The sequence below is a fragment of the Thamnophis sirtalis genome, unplaced genomic scaffold (genome assembly GCF_051295495.1).
Source record: "Thamnophis sirtalis isolate CommonGarterSnake01/CBP01778 unplaced genomic scaffold, rThaSir2_p1.2 scaffold_4, whole genome shotgun sequence".
NCBI classification, from domain to species: Eukaryota; Metazoa; Chordata; class Lepidosauria; order Squamata; family Natricidae; genus Thamnophis; species Thamnophis sirtalis.
The window spans coordinates 4,267,467-4,286,415 of record NW_028261384.1 but is presented as its reverse complement, the minus strand read 5'-3'; the positions used below and the strand labels follow the sequence as shown (position 1 = coordinate 4,286,415).

Here is an 18,949-nt window from a genome sequence, read left to right as displayed (position 1 = left end):
AGCCACCAGGAGAAAGAGTTGGCAAAACAACTCTGTTCAAATTGGATCTGACCGAGGAGGAGGCTCAGCAGAAGCATCTCACTGAGGACTAGGAGCATGGGCTTTCCAAGCAGAGGGAGTTCAAAGCCAGGTGCCGGTGCCTGGAGGCTCAGCGGGCTGAGATGGTCAGCCAGTTCCAGGCCATGATGCAGTCCCACTGGAACGAGGCCCTCCGGCTCTTCGCCACCAGCGGTTCTTCCCTCCAGCCTTCGCCCAAAGCCCCCCACCAGGAGGCCAAAGCAGACCCCAATTGGGAATTTCTGCCCCCCCCCGACTCCCACAAAAAGACCCCAAAGGGGAAGACTCTGCAGCAACACAAACGTTCATTGCACGTATCCGTCCCAGGGGCCGTAGTTTGAGGACCCCTGATTTAGTGTGATATAAAAAATGCAGACAATTTTTCTGCTGAACACCAAAATTTTCTTGTGGCCCATCAGTAGTTCACAGACCACCAGTTGATGACAAGTGCTCTAGGGGTGGTGCAATGAAGGGGGTTTGTGTTCTGGGCAATTCCTATTGTGGCTAATGGCTTTTGTCCTGTGTTGGATTTGGGGTGAGGGGCTGCATTCTAATCCTACCATTCTACCTTTGTTAGCTGTCAAACTTTGCTGCACGGAATTTCGAAATATCCTCTCTTGAATGGCTTTCTGCTGGCAGTATTTACTTTATAGCAATAGCAATAGCAGTTAGACTTATATACCGCTTCATAGGGCTTTCAGCCCTCTCTAAGCAGTTTACAGAGTCAGCATATCGCCCCCACAGTCTGGGTCCTCATTTTACCCACCTCGGAAGGATGGAAGGCTGAGTCAATCCTGAGCCGGTGAGATTAGAACCGCTGAACTGCAGATAACCGTCAGCTGAAGTGGCCTGCAGTGCTGCATCTCTATCCACTGCGCCACCTTGGCTCTTTGCTTATGAATAGAGCCATCTAGATCATTGTCTTCCTCTTTCAATAAGCTCTTTATCTCCTTAAGTGCTGGCATCTGCCGTGAGCTATTAAGAAAGACTTGAGGGGGTGGCTGCTTTCTGCCTCTAAAAACATGCTTCTCCATTTCTCCTTCAGGGAAATGCAATATTCTACCTTTTAAAAAATAGTTCCCAAAATATAGCAACAGGGAGAAAGCAGAACTACTTAACTCATGTTTTGCATCTGTCTTTACACAAAGGGATAAAACAGTCCAACCTATCAAAAACAGCACCACAAAAATCAGATTAGGAACACCAGTTGAAATAGGGAAGAAAATGGTAAGTGAGCACCTGTCTACCCTAGATGAGTTAAAATCACCAGGACCGGATGGACTACACCCCAGGGTTCTGAAGGAACTGGCAGACGAGATCTCAGAACCACTGAACTATATCTTTAAGAGATCCTGGAGCACCGGGGAACTGCCAGAGGACTGGAAAAGAGCTGATGTGGTTCCCATCTTCAAAAATAGCAATAGCAATAGCAATAGCAGTAGACTTATATACCGCTTCATAGGCCTTTCAGGCCTCTCTAAGCGGTTTACAGAGAGTCAGCATATTGCCCCCAACAATCTGGGTCCTCATTTTACCCACCTCGGAAGGATGGAAGGCTGAGTCAACCCTGAGCCGGTGAGATTTGAACCGCTGACCTGCTGATCTAGCAGTAGCGTGCAGTGCTGCATTTAACCACTGCGCCACCTTGGGGCGGGGGGAACAGATCCCGGAAACTACAGACCTATCAGCCTGATCTCAATACCAGGAAAGATTCTGCAAAAGATAATCAAGCAACCAATTAGCGAACACTAGAAGTAAACAAAGGAATAGCCAAAAGCCAACCTGGGTTTGTCAAAAACAGATCATGCCAGACTAATCTTATTGCATTTTTTGACAAAGTGACAAAATGAGTGGACCAGAGGAATGCTGTCGATATAGTTTACTTGGACTTCAGTAAGGCATTTGATAAGGTAGACCATAACCGCATTCAACATGTAGACCTCAATGGAACTGCATCTTTATGGAGGGAAGTATGCAGAGGGGGACCCCAAGGCTCTTTTTTAGGCCCAGGACTCTTCAACATCTTCATCAATGATTTGGATTAGGGGATAAATGGGGAACTCATCAAATTTGCAGATGACACCAAGCTGGCAAGAATAGCCAACACTCCAGAAGACAGGCTTAAGATACAGAAGGATCTTGACAAACTTGAACATTGGGCACTATCTAATAAAATGAAGTTCAATGGTGAAAAGAGGAAGGTTCTACATTTAGGCAAGAAAAACGAAATGCACAGGTACAGCATAGGTGGCACCTTCCTCAACAGTAGTAACTGTGAGTGGGATCTTGGAGTCCTAGTGGACAACCATTTAAATAGGAGCCAGCCGTGTGCAGCAGCTGCCAAAAAAGCCAACACAGTTCTAGGCTGCATCAACAGAGGGATAGAATCAAGATCACGTGAAGGGTTAATACCACTTTATAAGGCCTTGATAAGGCCACACTTGGAATACGGCATTCGGTTTTGGTCACCACGATGTAGAAAAGATGTGGAGACTCTAGAAAGAGTGAAGAGAAGAGCAACAAAGAGGATTAGGGGACTGGAGGCTAAAACATATGACGAACGGTTGCAGGAACTGGGAATGTCTAGTTTAATGAAAAGAAGGACCAGGGGAGACATGATAGCAGTCTTCCAATATCTCAGGGGTTGCCCCAAAGAAGAGGGAGTCAAACTATTCTCCAAGGCCCCTGAGGGTAGAACAAGAAGCAATGGGTGGAAACTAATGAAGGAGAGAAGCAACTTAGAACTGAGGAGAAATTTCCTGACAGTTAAAACAATTAATCAGTGGGACAGAAGTTGCCTCCAGAAGCTGTGAATGCCCCAACACTGGAAGTCTTTAAGAAGAGATTGGATAGCCATTTGTCTGAAATGGTATAGGGTTTCCTGCCTAGGCAGGGGGTTGGACTAGAAGACCTCCAAGGTCCCTTCCAACTCTGCTATTGTATTGTATTGTATATTTCATTCTTCCGGGGTGGTGGTGGAAGAGGTGGCTCCCCACACCACCAGTCTTCCCCGTAGAAAATATTGGATTTTTTGCAGGGCAACCGAGAGGAGAGGCAATGAACTTGGACAGTATCTCAATTATCCAAGCGATCGATAAGATTCTGAATCTGTAAGACGTCTTTGGAACAAGCTTAATAAATAACTCCTTTAGGATAGACACGTTTCTACAGGAAGAAAGGAGGGAGGGAGAGAAGGAAAGGCAGGAAAGAGAGAGGAGAGAGGAAGAGCGGGAGGGCAAATGAAAGGAAATAGGTAGGAAGGAGGGAGTGAGGAAGAGAGACAGGGAGGATGAAAGGAAACGGAAGAAAGGAAAGTAAGAAAGGAAAGGGGAAAGGAGGGAAGGAAGGGAAGAAAAGAAAGAGGAAAAGAGAGGATGGAAGGGAGAAAAGAGCGGAGAGAAGGACAGAAAGAGGGAAGGGGGGAAGAAACGAAAGGAAGGAAGATAGAAAGCAATGGGAAGGGAAGGAAAGGAAGAAATGAAGGAAAGAGAGGAAAAGAAAAGGAATGAGGAAGGAAGGAGGAAAAAGTAAGAAAGGAAAGGGGAAAGGAACAGAAAGAAAAGAAAGGAAAAAGGATAGAAGAAAGAAAAGAGCAGAGAGAAGGACAGAAAGTGGGAGGGAAACAAGGGAGGAAGAAACGAAAGGAAGGAAGATAGAAAGCAATGGGAAGGGAAGGAAAGGAAGAAATGAAGGAAAGAGAGGAATAGAAGGAAAAGAAAAGGAATGAGGAAGGAAGGAGGAAAAAGTAAGAAAGGAAAGGGAAAGGAACAGAAAGAAAAGAAAGAGGAAAAAGGATAGAAGGAAGAAAAGAGCAGAGAGAAGGACAGAAAGAGGGAAGGGAGGAAGAAACGAAAGGAAGGAAGATAGAAAGCAATGGGAAGGGAAGGAAAGAAAGAAATGAAGGAAAGAGAGGAATAGAAGGAAAAGAAAAGGAATGAGGAAGGAAGGAGGAAAAAGTAAGAAAGGAAACGGTAAAGGAACAGAAAGAAAAGAAAGAGGAAAAAGGATAGAAGGAAGAAAAGAGCAGAGAGAAGGACAGAAAGAGGGAAGGAAACAAGGGAGGAGGAAACGAAAGGAAGGAAGATAGAAAGAAATGGAAAAGGGAGGAAAGAAGAAGAAATGAAGGAAAGAGAGGAAGGGAAGGAAAAGAAAAGAAGGAAGGAGGAAGGAAAAGAAGGCAGGAAGGAAACGAGGGAAGCTTTCAGGCAAGATTTGATACAGAGGAAAAATCCATAACCCTAATCCAGTGGTTCCCAAACTTGGCAACTTTTAAGACTTGTGGACTTCAACTCCCAGAATTCTCCAGCCAGCAGAGCTGGCTGGAGAATTCTGGGAGTTGAAGTCCACAAGTCTTAAAAGTTGCCAAGTTTGGGAACCAATGCCCTAATCCAACTGTAGTTGCTAGTTCAAGACCACCTTTAATGGTTGTGGAGAGGGGGGGAAGGGGAAATATTGTCCTTTCAGATTTATAAGATTTTTTCCTCTTTTTTTTTGCTGCCTCCTTGCAAGAAAAGCAGCGTTAATACTCCTGGTATTGATTTCTTGTCCGGCTGCCTTGTAGGCTGACAGATCTCCCATATTGTCTTTCACGGGTTATTTTCCCGTACCAGACATTAAGCAAATGTTCTCCACTTGTCTGAAAGAATTCTTGCACATGATAATGCTTTGACATATTTATTGCAAGCTGGGAGAAAACCCCATTTATTCTTGCTGCCGTTTTAATGGAAAAGTCTCTTTCTATGTTGTCTCTGCTATCCCCACTTCTCTGCAGCATGACAACTAGATTAACACAAGTAGTCCTCAACTTATAACAGCTTATTTAGTAACCGTTCAAAGTTGCAACGGCACTGAAAAAGCGACTTATGACAGTTTCCCACACTTATAAATGTCGCGGCAATCCTGCCCCCTGTGGTCATGAGATCAACATTCCGACGCCTGGCGACCGACCCGTATTTATGACGGTTGCGATCTATTTATGACGACTGCAATGCAGAAGAAGATCACAAGGTCCGTTGTGTGTTTTGAGCTAGGCTTCCCCTAAAAGCATGAAGCAGAGTCCCGACAAAACCCCTTTTATGAAACGAATGTGAATTCCCCCCATTCACATTCAGCAAAGGCCTGGTAAGCAGCCTTTCAAAGGAGTAATTATGACTACAGACCTTATCTGTCTTATTATTATTTATTATTTATTTATTAGTTTTGTATGCCGCCCGCTCTCGGAAGACTCAGGGCGGCTTACAAACAAAGGGAGGGGGAATATAAAAAATAAAACAACAATTTAAAATTGCAACAACATTCATGACTTAGGATGGGGCTGGATAATTCAACAGCCCCAGGCCTTCTGGAACAGCCAGGTCTTAGTTGCTTTACGGAAGGCCGGAAGGGTAGTAAGGGTCCGGATCTCCATGGGGAGATCGTTCCATAGGGCCGGAGCAGCAACAGAGAAGGCCCTCCCCCGGGGAGTCGCCAGCCGACATTGCCCGGCAGATGGAATCCGGAGGAGGCCTAGTCTGTGCGATCTTATAGGTCTCAGGGAGGTAATTGGCAGGAGGCAGTCTCTCGGGTATCCAGGTCCGATGCCATGTAGGGCTTTAAAAGTAACGACTAGCACCTTGAAGCGTGTCAGGAGACCAATGGGAAGCCAGTGTAGCTCGCGGAGGATAGGTGTAACGTGGGTGTACCGGGGTGCATCCACAATCGCTCGCGTGGCTGCATTCTGGACTAACTGGAGTCTTCGAACACTCTTCAAGGGCAGCCCCATGTAGCGCGCAAAAGCAGCCATGTAAATATTTCCCAAACGAGGCGCTGTGGAGGGAAAGACTTTGGCACAGAGTCTCTGAGATTCACGGACAGATCTTCACACTCCTGAATCAAATCTAACGAACGAACGAACGAATTGTTTCCTGCAAGAGCCCCCTCCCCTTTCGCTCCTCTTTTATTTCCCCTGGAAGGGGGCTAATCACCTTCCACCTGTGACTTTATTCTAATTTCTGGGTTGTTCTTTTCTTCTGGCAGCTCTGCGCAAACGCAGACTGGGAACAGGCTCCAGCTGTTCCTCTGCCCCATTGATATCTGACTCCGAAGGCAGCTGAGAACTGTTGGACGGCCCTGGCCCCCTCTCTGCCTCCGACGTCCGAGCCCTCGTCCGACCCTTCCCCAGCCTCCAGGACTGGCCCAGGTTCCTCCTCAACCTCCCCACTGTCCGAATCTGCCGCCAGCTCTGCTGGCCACTGGCAGGCCACAACACTGAGGGGTCTAGATGGTTGCAACTTCATGGAGTATCTCCAATAGTTGAGGGTGAGAGTTGGGTTTTTTTGAAATCTTGCAGATCAACCTATAGGCAGTCCTCCACTTATGACCACAATTGAGCCCGGAATTTCTAAGTTGCTAAGCGAGACTATTGTTAAGTGAGTTTTATGCCCCATTTTATGACCTTTTTTGGCTCAGTCGTTAAGTGGATCACTGCAGTTGTTAAGTTAGTAGCACCGTTGTTAAGCGAATCCAGCTTTCCCATTGACTTTGCATGCCTTGAAGGTCGGAAAAGGGGATCACGTGACTCAGGGACACTGCAACCGTCATAAATATGAGTCCATTGCCAAGCGTCCGAATTTTGATGACGTGACCATGGGGATGCTGGAGCGGTCATTAAGTGTGAAAACGGTCATGTCGTTTTTTTCAATTGCTGTTTCAAATTTGAACCGTCATTAAATGAACTATTATTGTAATTCAAGAACTACCTGGAGAGGTGTATTGCCTGACTTTCCAAATGATGATAAACTTCAACTCCCAGCATTCCTAGGCACTGATGGTGAGGAATGCTGGGAATTGTAGTACAACACCTGTAGAGTTTGCTGCCGGGGAAGGGACAGAAGACTGTGAGACCAATGTCTTAATTTGGATTGAGAGACAAGACTGGTTGAAACTCACCCAGCTGGCTTTCGTGCCTCAGGCAGGACTAGAACTCACCATCTCCTGGGAGCCGAGGTGGTGCAGTGGTTAGGGTGCAGTACTGAAGGCCACTACAGCAGACTGTTATCTGCAGTTCAGCGGTTCTAATCTCACCGGCTCAAGGTTGACTCAGCCTTCCATCCTTCCGAGGTGGGTGAAATGAGGACCCGGATTGTTGTTGGGGGCGATATGCTGACTCTGTAAACCGCTTAGAGAGGGCTGGAAGCCCTATGAAGCGGTATATAAGTCTAACTGCTAACTGCTATTGATTGGCCCTAGCTGGCTTTCGTGCCTAAGGTGAAACTAGAACTCACCGTATCCTGTCAATTGGCCCAAAGTCACCCAGCCAACTTTCACACCTAAGATGGGACTAGAACTCACTGTCTGCTGGTGATCGGCCCAAAGTCTCCCTGCCAACTTTCATGTTTGAGACAGGACTAGAACTCGCCCCCACCTGGTTTCTAGCCTGGTGCCTTTCCCATTAGACCAAACTGACGCTCATCCTCAGCTAGCAGAACGCCCCAGGTTCGAAACCTTATGCTCTGCTATGATCCCGGGAATTTCAAATCTTAGTGGAGTCTGTTGATTAGTGAATCAGGGACTCAAAGCATTGGAAGGGCCCTTGGACATCATCTAGTCCATCCCCCTCCTCCAATCATAGGAGAAGACCACTCCCTCCTTCCATTCTTCCTTCTGCCTGCAGAATCAAGCAACACCCCAGGCTGCTAAAGGCCTTAAATCAGCCACGGGGCCGTAAAAAGTCATTTTCACACCTTGCTCACTTTTTAATTTTTTAATTTTTAAAAAAAGCAGGTGGCAACGCATCCACCCATGCAGAAATTTTATTTTATTTTATTTTTTGTTTCCTGCTCCTTTCCCCCCAAGTGCTGGGGGTCTCCAGCACTTGTCTGAGTTTTGATTCACTCCTTCCAGCTCCAAATTATTAACGCATTTGCCGAGCGTTTAATGAGGCTTGCAAAAATTGCTGGTCGGCATCGTGGTTATCCCAGCTTCTTCCTTTCGGCACGAGGGAGGGGGGCATTGCCCTGTTTCTTGGTTTTTTGGGGGGGGCTGCGTGTGTGTGTGTGTGTGTGTGTGTGTGTGTGTGTCTCTGTGCGTGTGCACAGAAAAGCTACAGGGTATCTGAACACTGAGCATCCTACTCACTTCCGGCAGTGGTGCGTGTCCGAAAATTGTGCACATATTTGTTAAAAGGAAGAAACAATGCCCAGGGACACCGGTTAGCGCTGGCCGGATCACCAAATGACCCAGAGGTGGCCAAACAGCTGTCATACCACGTCCCTGAATTTTCAGAAGTCAGCCATGACATGAAAAACGAATGCAGAAATTCCTCCACTTGCAACAGTTCATTTAGCAGTTAGCAATAGCAGTTAGACTTATATACCGCTTCAGAGGGCTTTCAGCCCTCTCTAAGCGGTTTACAGAGTCAGCATATCGCTCCCACAGTCTGGGTCCTCATTTCACCCACCTCGGAAGGATGGAAGGCTGAGTCAACCCTGAGCCGGTGAGAGACCACAATTGAGCCAAACAGGACTATTGTTAAGCGGGTTTTGCTCTATTTTACAACTGCCACAGTTGTTAAGTGAATCGTTGCAGTTGTGGAGTTATTCACCTGGTTATGAATTACATCTGGCTTCCCCATCGACTTTGCTCATCAGAAGGGCACAAAAGGGGATCACATGACAGTTCCCCCCCCCTTTCCCGGGACACTGCAACCATCATAAGTACATGCCAGTTTCCAAGCCTCCGAATCAACAGTGATCATGGCGATGCATTTGTGAAAAACGGTTGTAGGTCCATTATGGAGAAAAAACTAGGTTTCCCTTAACGATTACATAAATTCCCTTAACAAATGCGGCAAAAATAGGTGCTAAAATTGGGTGCGACTCACTTAACGACAGAAACCCTGCTCCTGATTTTGGTCATAAATCGAAGACTGCTGTTGTGGCCCGCCAGCAGAGCTGGCAGCAGATTCGGACAGTGAGGAGGGTTGGGGAGGAAGATGGGCCAGTCTTGGAGTCTGGGGAAGGCTCTGATGAGGGCTCTGTGTCGGAGGCAGAGAGGGAGCCAGGGCCCTATGCCAGTTATCAGCTGCCTTCAGAGTCAGACATCAGTGAGGCAGAAGAACAGCTGGAGCCTGTTCCCAGAGTGCGCATGCGCAGAGTTGCCAGACGAAGGGAGCAGCTAAAGAACAGGGGTCGACTTGGGAGTAAGGCCACAGGTGGGACGATGAATGGCCCCTCCCAGAGGAAATAAAAGAGGAGCGACAGGGGAGTGGAGTTTGAAGGAGACGATTAATTCGCTTCATTGGTTCGTGACTCTCCAAGACTCCTTGCCGAGTTCTGCAGAGATCGGCCTGGCAGCTCTCCAAGCCAGATAAGGTCGGTGACTGTAAATCCTCCTTTGAAAGACGTTGCTGGATGTGAAGGAGCAGAATTCACAGCCAATTAATAAAAGGGGTTTTGGTCAGGACAAGGAGTTTACTTTATGCTCTTGGGAATCCTTGCTCAGAAGAACTGGCTGCAATGGTGCCAAATCTATTCTGTGTCGACTACCAGGGGACAGTTAATAATTACCTCCTTCCCTGAATGATTCATAAGCAGGAAATTGCTTTTTATAACCAGCATTCGGGGTGGGAGAGGGAGAGAGATGATGGATGAAGTGTTGGAGCTGGACCAGTCTGATGCAATGACTCGTTCCAGGGCAAACCTAACGCCTCTAAAGGGAGGAATCAACTTAAATCAAGGCAATGGATCACAGGGTGACTCCAGGCGGTGCATTTTTCACTCTATCCCGATTATAGACGACTGCTTTCCTAAGGGAAAAGCTGCTCATTTAATTAGAGCCACAAAATAGATGGGTAAGTGAGGCTTCAACCCCGTAATTCTGCCCGGCAACGGGATGCAAAACAGCCGGCAGTTTCTATGCAAACCTGACTAGGAAATGTTTTTTTTTTACAGGTAGCCCTCGGTTTACGACCATGAGTGAGCCCCAGATTTCTCTGGCTGAGTGAGAAATTTGTTAAGTGAGTTTCGCCCAATTTTACAACCTGCGTCGTTCGCTTAGCGACAGTGTTGCTAATTTAACAACTGCTGTAATTCACTTAACAACAGGAAAGTTCGTAAAATGGGGGCAAAGCTCACTTAACAAATGTTTCGCTGAGCAACATAAATTTCGGGCTCATTTGTGGTAATAAGTTGAGGACTACTTAATAGGGTTGCAATAAAAGAAAACCCAAGGCAGATACATAAATTAGAAATTTCCAATAGACACGTAAATTAGAATAATCCAATATTCAATGTATTACTGACTTGCGGGTAGGATAACACGGACTTATAACACGGGTTATACTAGAACAAGGGTGACCGACCTTTCGGACTTCAGGGACCACTAAATTCGTAATTTTAAATCCTGCGGACCACTAATATGATCTGCCTAATGACCGGCTGGGTGGGCGTGGCTAGGTGGTCATATGATTGGGTGGGTGTGGCCAATTCAATGTCACTCACATCAAGGGGTGCCTCACCGATCCTTACTCGTCCCCCTCCCAGCCCCTCCTCAGCTGCCCGCCTGGGCTCCCTAGGCCCCCCCAACAGGAAGCCATTGCTGGAGCTAAGCAGCCCCCAGGAGAAAGAGTTGGCAAAACAGTTCAGTTCAAATTGGAGCTGACCGAGAAGGACGTTCAGCAGAAGCACATCACTGAGGACTAGGAGCATAGGGGAGACCTGCGGGACTGCAAGGCCAGGTTCTGGCACCTGGAGGCTCAGTGGGCTGAGATGGTCAGCCAGTTCCAGGCCATGGTGCAGTCCCACTGGAACGAGGCCCTCCGGCTCTTCACCACCAGCGGCCCTTCCCTCCAGCCTTCGCCCAAAGTCCCCCACCAGGAGGCTGAAGCAGACCCCAAGTCGGAATTTCTGCCCCCCTCCGACCCCCACAAAAAGACCCCGAAGGGGGAGACTCTCTGCAGCAACACAAGCGTTCATTGCACATATACTGCCCAGGGGCCGTAGATTTAGTGCAATATAAAAAAATGCTGATAATTTTTCTGCGGACCACCAAAAGCTTCTCACGAACCACCAGTGGTCCATGGACCACCCACTGGTGACTGCTGGACTAGAAGACCTCCAAGGTCCCTTCTGACTCTGCTATTCTGTTATTATCTGAGGCTTCTGTGTCTTTAACTTTGCCTCAGCTGGCTCGGTGGAGGCTTAGAACAGGATCTGTTGGATTATGGGGACCTGTCCATCATTAAACAACAGTTGGCACCAACTGGACTCCCGATGTGCTATTTGTTACCTTTGCGTAAAGAGAAAAACAAACATCTTGTTGAAACAGGGAAAGCTTCCTTTCAACCCATGGCGTGCAATGTTTATTCTGCATACAAACTTATCCAAGTTATTAATCTGCCTTTTGACCCCGCAAACAAGTTTGGTGACTCGGAGGAGACTCAGAAAGGAGGCAAGAGTAACATAAGGACAGGACTGGAAGGGACCGTGGAGGTCTTCTAGTCCAACCCTCTGCTCAGGCAGGAGACCCTATACCATTCCGGTAAAATGGCTGGCTGTCCAATCTCTTCTTAAAAAACCTCCAATGTTGGAGCATTCACAACTTTGTTAATTGTTATCACTGTCAGGAAATTTCTCCTTAGTTCTAGGTTACTTCTCTCCTTAGTTAGTTTCCACCCATTGCTTCTTGTCCTGCCCTCAGGTGCCTTGGAGAATAGCTTGATTCCCTCTTCTTTGTGGCAACCCCTGAGATATCGGAGCACTGCTATCCTGTCTCCCCTGGTCCTTCTTTTCATTAAACTAGACATACCCAGTTCCTGCAACCGTTCTTCATATGTTTTAGTCTCCAGTCCCCTAATCCTCTTTGTTGCTCTTCTCTGCACTCTTTCTAGAGTCTCCACACCTTTTCTACATCGTGGCGACCAAAACTGAAAGCTGTATTCCAAGTGTGGCCTTTCCAAGGCCTTATAAAGTGGTGTTAACCCTTCACATGATCTTGATTCTCTCCCTCTGTTTATGCAGCCTAGAACTGTGTTGGCTTTTCTGGCAGCTGCTGCACACGGCTGGCTCCTATTTAAATGGTTGTCCACTAGGATTCCAAGATCCCTCTCACAGTTACTACTGTTGAGCCAGCTTTCACTGAGCCAAAGAGAATTATGTGAATGTCCTTGGGGGTCATTTGGGGGTCACTTCCATCTTCTGGGACCTGGCAGTCATAATTGGCCAGATTTCACCATACTGGCCCTCAATCAGGAAGACTCTCTTAGATTCAGCTGGCTAGGGGCATTTGCTGACGTTTAAGGCCATGATAGCAAACCTATGGCACCCCTGCCCACAGTGGCACATGGAGCCATGTCGCCTGGCACATGCAGTTGCCCGTTCCTCTTCTGGGTTTCTGGTGCATGCACATGTGGCGATCAGATGGCCTTCATGCATGTGGCAGTGCCAGAAACCAGAAGAGCTGGTTTTCTGGTTTCTGACCTGCGCATGCGTGCCGGCTAGCTGATCGCCGAGTGTGCATGCGCACCAGAAACCAGAAGACCAGCTGGCTGGTGCACATGCGCACACCGGAAACCGGAGGTTCATTTTCCAGCAACTCCTCTTCCAGGTTGTAGCCCTAAGAAGCCGACGCATGCGATCACTGGCTTAAGGTATCTTGCAAATCTATGCATTTCTAAATTGCACAGAGGAAGTTAACAAAATATATGGTCGATTTTTCATGCTTAGACCGTATAAAGTTGTGACGGCACTGAAAAAAGTGACTTATGACCGTTTTTCACACTTACAACCATTGCAGGATCCCCATGGTCACATGATTTAAATTTGGTTGCCTGGCAACTGAGGAAGGGAGGAAGGAGGGAAGGAAGGAACAGTGGGAGCAAGGGAAGAGAGAGAAGGAAGGAAAGAGGAAGGAAGGAAGGAAGGAGAGGGAGAAGGCAGGAACAGAGAGAGGGAAGGAAGGAAGGAAGGAAGGAAGGAAAAGGAGAAGGAAGAGAGAATAGAAGAACAGAAGGAATGAGAGAGAATGAATGAATGAATGAATGAGATAAAGGAAGGAAGGAACAGAGGGAAAGAGCAGAGAAAGGAAGGAAAAATGGAAGGAAAAGGAGAAGGTAGGTTAGAAAAAGGATGGAAGGAATAGAGAGAATGAATGAATGAGATAAGAAAGTAAGGAAGGAAAGAGGGAAGGACGGAAAAAGGAAGGAAGGGAGGATAGGGAGGGAGGAAGGAAAAGAGTGAAGGCAGGACCAGAGAGAGGGAAGGAAAAATGGAAGGAAAAGGAGAAGGGAGGATAGAGAAAGAGGATGGAAGGAATAAGAGAGAATGAAGGAAGGAAGGAAGGAAAGAAGGAGTTAAGTAAGTAAAGAGCCTTTATAAGTTCACTTAAATTTCTCAACAAACCTACACACTAATATTACAAAATACAATCCAGTCTCCAGTGAATTCCCTATCAATTATTTCTGTCCCTTTGGAATTGCTTATTTCCCAGACTAAAGAGCAAGTACACTGATCCTCTAATTCTCCCAGCTGAAGATGAACACAGACCTCAATATGCCCCAAACTCTCATTTGTAATCCTGGGAACTTTCTCTAACCGTGTGAGGATTGGGTGATGGAAATGCCACTCAAAACATGGGGGACCCAATAACATTCTGGAGAAAGGAAAGGAAAGAGGCAGAGACAAGAGAAAGGGGGTATGCAAAGTTTGCAAATAGGGGCCCTTGCCTAGAAAAACCTCCATCAGCCAGTGAAAGAGGCTGAGAAATATAAATTCAAATAATCGTTGACTTACAACAATTCGTTTAGTGGCTACTTGAAGTTACAATGATGTTGTAGCCCACCAATGGCCAGCAGAGCTGGCAGCAGATTCGGAGAGTGAGGAGGTTGGGGAGGAACCTGGGCCAGTCCTGGAGTCTGGGGAAGGCTCTGATGAGGGCTCTGTGTCAGAGGCAGAGAGGGGGGCCAGGGCCGTATGCCAGTTATCAGCTGCCTTTGGAGTCAGACATCAGTGAGGCAGAAGAACAGCTGGAGCCTGTTCCCAGTGTGCGCATGCACAGAGCTGCCAGACGAAGGGAAGGGCTGAAGAACGGGGGTCGACTTTGGAGGAAGGCCACAGGTGGACAGTGAATGGCCCCTCCCAGAGGGAATAAAAGAGGAGCAAAAGGGGAGGGGAGTTTGTTCGCTTTAATTGGTTCGTGACTCTCCGAGACTCCTGGCCAAGTTCTGCAGATATGGGCCTGGCAGCTCTCCAAGCCAGATAAGGTCTGTGACTGTAAATCCTCCCTTGAAAGACTTTGCTGGATGTGAAGGAGCGGAATTCACAGTCAATTAATAAAAGGGGTTTTTGTCGGGACAAGGAGTTTGTTTCATGCTCTTGGGAAGCCTCCGTCAGAACAAATGGCACTTGGAAAAAGCGATTTATGACTAGTTTTTACACTTGCAACTGTGGCAGCATCCCCATGATCACGTGATCAAAATTCAGACACTTGGCAACTGACTCATATTTACGACCCTCGCAGTGCGGTGACTCTCTGACAAAACATCATCATCATCATCGGGGAAGTCAGATTCGCTCCACAACTGTGTTAGCTAACTTAACAACTGCAGTGATTGATTTAACAAACCTTCCAAGAAAGGTTGTGAAATGGGACAGAATTCCCTTAACAGTGGTCTCGTTTAGCAACTGGAATTTGGGGCTCACTTGTGGTCGTACGTCGAGGACTACCCGCATATAAAATAACATAATGCCAGAAAAAAAAAACCACAACTGGAAGTTTATTGATGCATGACAATATTAAAGGTGATTAATGACAGCCCACTTTAAGGGATTTAATAGACGTTAATTCAGTTCCTGAATTAAACAATAACACAACAATTCTGCTGTTCTCCAACTTCCTTATTTTTCATAAAGTCAAGTTGCAAAATCAAGGAAGAATTTGATGAGGCAAAATTCCCCAGGTTTACATAATACTAGCTGATAACCTGATGATGCCTGGGTATTTATTTATCCCAACCAGTGGTGAAATTCAATTTTTTTTACCACCGGTTCTGTGGGGGTGGCTTGGTGGTCGTGGCAGGGGAAGGATATTGTGAAATCCCCATTCCCTCCCCACTCTGGGGACAGCCAGAGTTGGCATTTGCCGGTTCTCCGAACTACTCAAAATTTCCGCTACCGGTTCTCCAGAACCTGCTGGATTTCACCCCTGATCCCAATCCTCCTTCCATGAACGTTGCTGCAATTTCTAATTTTTTCCCCTCTTACCAGAGGGGAAAGTATTCCTTGTGGAATACTGTGAAGCTGTTACTATGGCAACTCCACAGCGCTGTACAGTAGAAGCCATTTAGAGGCACAACAGGCTGTATCTTCATAGCACACACACACACCCCCAAGGAGTGTTAGGGGTGTCTTACCCCCACAGTATTTGTTTCCAATGAGTAAGTAATCTGTGTAATCAAGTTTGGTTGAAATTGCTTGAGGCGTTCCAGAGTTATCTGAAATATACACGTACACACAGCCATATGTCTATGTATGTATGTATGTATGTATGTATGTATGTATGTATGTATGTGTATACATTATACATTATACATTATACATTACACATTACACATTACACATATACTTATACATGTATACATACATACATACATACATACATACATACATACATACATACATATATATAGAGAGAGATCATGGGGAATTCAATGAACAAAAATAGAGTTACGATCACAACTCAGCCTAAAATTTCAGTTGCTAAGCAAAACATTTGTTAAGCAAATTTGGCTTCATCTTACAACCTTTCCTGCATCAGCTGTTAAGTGAATCCCTGAAGTGATTAACTTAGTCGCATGGTTGTTAAGTGATTCTGACTTTCCCATTGACTCTGCTTGTCAGAAGGTTGCAAAAGGGGATCCCACCATCATAAATATGAGTCAGTTGCCAAGCTGACCACAGTGCAGACCATGAATGATGGCTGTCAGAAGTGGATGTTTGTTCAGAAATGTCTTTGCTCGTACGACAACACAATTCCATCATAAGAAATGGCTTCTGTCGCCAGAAACCACAATAGCACTTAGAGTTATACACTCCTTCACAGTTTATTTTACAGCTCTTTCTAAGTGGTTTACAGAGTCAGCCTCTTGCCCCCAACAATCTGGGTCCTCATTTTACCACCTCGGATGCCGAGCCAGTCAGGATTGAACTCCTGGCTGGGGTGTTAGGGTGGGGGAGGGGGGATATATAGTATGTGTTAGATTTCAACGCGATTTCACATGTATACCGTTTCTTTTTAATTTCACTGTAAAAATAGGACAAGCTGAATATATTGACATATAGTAGAAATACACCAAAGGGAGGAGTAGCGGGATAGAAGGAAGAGGGGTAGAGAGGGCGGGAGAGAGGATGGGAGGGAGGGTGAGAAGGAAGGGAGGGAGTGGACTGGGAGAGAGGAGTGGTAGAGGGGGAGGGGAAGTAGGGTAGAGGGGAATGATGGAAGGAAGATGGAAAGTTGGAGGAGGGGGCGAAAGAAAGAGGTGTATGGAGGGTTGAAGAGGTACATTGGGTTTCTATTTTGGGGGGTATTGTTGACAAGACGAATTGCTGTGATTGTTGTTTAATGTTGTATGGCCCCGGTTCTGTACAGTATATATGTGACTGTATGTAAATGGAAAATGGAAAATAAAAAGACATTTTACAAAAAAAAAAGGATTGAACTCCTGGCTGTGGGCAGAGTCAGCCTGCAATACTGCGTTCTAACCACTGCACCACCACAGAAGGAAGGAAGGAAGGAAGGAAGGAAGGAAGGAAGGAAGGAAGGAAGGAAGGAGGGAGGGAAGGAAGGAAGGAAGGAAGGAAGGAGGGAAGGAAGAAAGGAAGGAAGGAAGGAAAGAAAGAAAGAAAGAAGGGGAAGGAGAAAGGAAGGAAGGATGGATGGAAGGAAGGAAGGACTGACTTACGTATATACCACTTTATAGTGCTTTACAACCCTCTAAGCAGTTTACAGAGTCAGCCTATTGCCCCCAACAATTTGGGTCCACATTTTACCCACTTCCGATGCTGAGCCAGTCAGGATTGAACTCCTGGCTGTGGGCAGAGTCAGCCTGCAATACTGCGTTCTAACCACTGCACCACCACAGAAGGAAGGAAGGAAGAAAGGAAGGAAGGAAGGAAGGGGGAAGGAGAAAGGAAGGAAAGAAAGAAAGAATGGGGAGAAGGAGAAAGGAAGGGAGGGAGGGAGGGACGGTGGAAGGAAGGAAGGAAGGAAGGAAGGAGGGAAGGGGAAAGGGAAGGAGGAAGGGGGAAGGAGAAAGGAAGGATGGAAGGAAGGGGAAGGGGGAAGGAGAAAGGAAAGAAAGAAAGAAAGAAAGAAAGAAAGAAAGAATGGGAAGGGAGAAGGAGAAAGGGAGGGAGGGAGGAAGGAAGGGAGGGAGGGGAAAGGGAAGGAGGAAGGGAGAAGGAGAAAGGAAGGATGGAAGGAAGGGGAAGGGGAAGGAGAAAGGAAGAAAGGAGGGAAGGGGAAGGAGAAAGGAAGGAAGGATGGAAGGAAGGGGAAGGGGAAGGAGAAAGGAAGGAAGGACTAACAGACTTACGTATATACCGCTTTATAGTGCTTTGCAGCCCTTGTTAAGCGGTTTACAGAATCTGCCTATTGCCCTCAACCATCTGGGTCCCCATTAAACCCACCTCGGAAGGACGGGAGGCTGAGTCAACCTTGAGCCTGGTGAGATTCGAACTGCCAAATTGCAGGCAGCCGGCAGGCAGCAGAAGGAGCCTGCAGTACTGATATTTTCAGCGAAAACATCCCTGTTTAAGGCGATGAAAAAGTAGTCCAATCTCTTACCTAAAGTCAGATTATCCGAACTGGAGTATCTCACACACTTGTCTCGTTCAGTCTGAATGGCTATCATGAGTGCGCACTCTGGAGATATTCCGGATACCTACACACACACACACACAAAAAAAAAAAATTCCAGAGGGGAAAAAAGTTAGAAACTGTTTGTTTGTTATTCCGTTCTTAGGAGACCTTTCTTAAGTGAGTTTTGCTTACTTTTACAACCTCTCTTGCCACAGTTGTACAATAAATCATTGCAGTTGTTAAGTTAGTCACACGGTTGTTAAATGAATCTGGCTTCCTCCATTGGCATCGCTTGCCAGAAAGTCGCAAAAGGGGATTGCGTGACTCCTCCAGGGTCACTGAAACTGCCGTAAGTATGAGTCAGTGGTCAAGAAACTGAATTTTGATCAGGTAACCCTGGGGAGACTGCAATGGCTGTTAAGTGTGAAAAATCTTAGTTTTTTCCCCTGTGCTGTTGTAACTGTGAATGGTGATTAAATGAACGGTTGTAAATCAAGGACTACCTCCACAGCAACTGTCTTTTACGTCCAAATTTGCTCCCCAAATTCCAGCAGGCAAGTGGCATTTCAGACACTCCCACCAACTACTAAAACCCTTGATAAATCCAGGCAAAAAATCTATTGGCAACATTTCCGGGCATTGAAACTGTAATAACTCCATTATGATATGATCTGTTTGCCAATAAAGCCATATTCCCTGAATAAATATTTCCACACCACCGCGCTCGGCACACCATTAGGTCGATAAATATTTGGGGTGGCTGAATTTGAACTAATCTCAGCCTTCCCAGCCACATCAGACGGGAAACCGACGCGGATATGTTGATTCTACCTGAAAATATTTGTAGCTCAGGGTTGAATTGTGGCGTCCTTGATGATCTCTGAGCTTGGTGGTTTCCTTGCACACGTTTCATGACCCAGCTAGGGAACATCATCAGTGGTAGGTGGAGGAGGAGAAGGAGGAAGGGAAAGAGGTGGGGAGGGGAGGAAGAAGGGGAAGGGGAGATGGAGGAGGAGGAGGAGGAGGAGGAGGAGGAGGAGGAGGAGGAGGAGGAAAACTG

At 46.7% G+C, this 18,949-nt stretch overlaps 1 pseudogene across 1 annotated transcript in view; it reads right to left on the bottom strand.

Annotated features, from left to right (window-relative positions):
• Positions 1–17,966, bottom strand: part of LOC148045753 (vasoactive intestinal polypeptide receptor-like) — a 34,307-nt pseudogene extending 16,341 nt beyond the window's left edge. Inside the window, exon 1 of the transcript XR_015696299.1 lies at positions 17,875–17,966. The product of XR_015696299.1 is annotated as a vasoactive intestinal polypeptide receptor-like (transcript). The remainder of the gene's footprint in view (positions 1–17,874) is intronic.
• Between the last annotated feature and the right edge of the window lie 983 nt (positions 17,967–18,949).